Source organism: Actinia tenebrosa, unplaced genomic scaffold, assembly GCF_029948245.1.
Source record: "Actinia tenebrosa isolate PJP-AT-01 unplaced genomic scaffold, QUT_ActTen_1.0 PGA_scaffold3__52_contigs__length_22856419, whole genome shotgun sequence".
In the NCBI taxonomy this organism is placed as follows: domain Eukaryota; kingdom Metazoa; phylum Cnidaria; class Anthozoa; order Actiniaria; family Actiniidae; genus Actinia; species Actinia tenebrosa.
In genome coordinates, this window is record NW_028292580.1 from 16512725 (window position 1) to 16514964 (window position 2240).

Here is a 2240-nt window from a genome sequence, read left to right on the forward strand (position 1 = left end):
CAAAGAGGGTTTTAGGATAGGGTCTATTATTTCTTGTTATTTTGTTAAGCCCCCATTAAAAGATGAGGTATCATTCTTTCTCATCGTTGAAACCAGCAAAAAGATAATCATGTTAACCATTCTTCGATTACGATGATTTAACAAAATAACAATAAAAAATAGGTCCTTACTTGAGACCTCTTTGCAGCATTTAACAAAATAACAATAAAAAAGAAAGACCTATGCTAATTCCCCTTGCCGGGGCTTAGTAAGATCTTCTTTGCGACCTCTTACTCTTCTCGAGCGTCGTCTAAAGTCCTTTGTGCTTTAGTATCCGCGGGACACCAATGTCCAACGAAGTCTTCTTCAGAGAATACCTTATTACAGTGACGGCAGGTGTATTTTTTACACGGTTTGGGTATCGGTGTTTTGGGAGGGATTATGCAGTCAGCAGGTAGTTCGCACGTAATGCAGTCCATATATCTATGGGGGATATCGAATGAAGTCCTTAATGGACTCCTTAGCCCACGTCGCCATTGTCAAAAGCGCACCAAACCGTTCCGCGCGCTTCAGACCACACATTTCATCGTACAATTCCTGTACGCGCTCTTTTAACCGGGCTATCTCCTCCCTTTGCATTTCTATGGTGTCTCTTTTATCTTTTGCGTCGGCGGCAATCCTTCTTACTGCTTCCACTGGGTCCATCTATATATGAACCCAGATCACATACCTTGTAACGCTCTGATAGTAGGACCCACCGGCTGCGGAAAGACCCAGTTCATCGTGGAGCAGCTATTAGGACCCTTTAGATACCGCTTTGACTACATAGTGCTGCTTTGTCCCACCTACGTGAATAACCGCACCTGGGAAGGCATAGGTAGGAATGATGACGACTTCTTTGTAGATATCTTAGACCCTAACGAGTTATCCAGCCATTTGAAGTTCTGGCATAAGCAATTCCCTAAAGATACGCAGACTTTACTCATATTGGATGACATTGCCTGCGGGGACGACGTAAAAAAGCGCACCTCCGAATTAGTGAAGCTCGCTTTCAGCGGCAGGCATGACAATATCAGCGTTTGGTTGCTCTCGCAGCAGCTTACCAGTGTCTCTAAACCCTTCAGGGAAAACATAGGCTCCCTGGTCGTATTTTATACTCCGAGCAAGTCTGACCTGGAAACCATTTTAAGCGACTACGGCGGTGAGATAAGCAAGGAACAGTTACACGAATACATGCGGCATTTAAGAACACGCCAACATTCCAAAATGATTTTCTCTTTGAGGTTTCCGTATGATGTTAACATATATGAACATTGAGCAGCTCTTAGATGAAGTCCCCACACAGTTAGATGAAAGTAACCTCAAGGAACAACTTAACATCCTTGTGTCTTCGGGGAAGTGCAAAGAAATGATAGGCAAGGAACTTACCCATGAGCAAGTTAACGAGTTGTCAGAAGAGGAGGTTAAGAAGTTCCATAAGAGGTACGAGGCTGCCCTCGCAAGTAAGACCACGGACGCCGTCGCAGACTCCGCTATCCGACTTGCGACTAAATTGCTTGGATTTGCGCTGCCCATAGACGACGTGGAGCAACTGCGGAAGGACATAAGAGATGACTATGTCATCACCCAAGAACTTAAGATAACCTGTGGGTGGTTGTCTTTGAAGTGCGGTAAGTTAATGGCAGTCGCCTCTGCGGCACTTCACGTAGCTCAGCATGTCGACTTGAAGGAAGTACTAGGTTCCTTCGGAACATCTTGGAAGGACTTCAAGAAGGACAGAGAAGTCGAAAAGGTCTTCCAGGCGGCACTTGCTGAGGCACCTAGTCAAGTACCTGCAAGTGACTTATCAAGTACTTAGTCAAGTTGTTCGCGGGAATTACCCAGGTCGCCTCAAGTACCTAGTTAAGTACTTATCAATTCCTTCAAGTCCTTAGATATAAATGAGTGAAGCTGAATCGAAGGCGGAGGAAACCCCTCAAGTAGAGGAGCAACGAATCACCAAGGCTAAATCTCCAGGCAGAGTTGCTGCCGGTAAGAAGCTCGCGGAGATGAATAAGAAGAACAAAGCAAAGAAGGAGGAAAAGGTGGAGGACGAAAAGGAATCCTCCATTAATCCTGGGTACGTCATTGGCGCGGTAGGAGTCGCTATAGCAGCAGGCAGCCTTTACTTACAATGGCGGGCTACGAAGCCAAAAGTAAAGTGGGAGGCCGTACATGTGCCGCCAACATATCACGCACCTGTGGAGGTTAGAAAAAGCAAA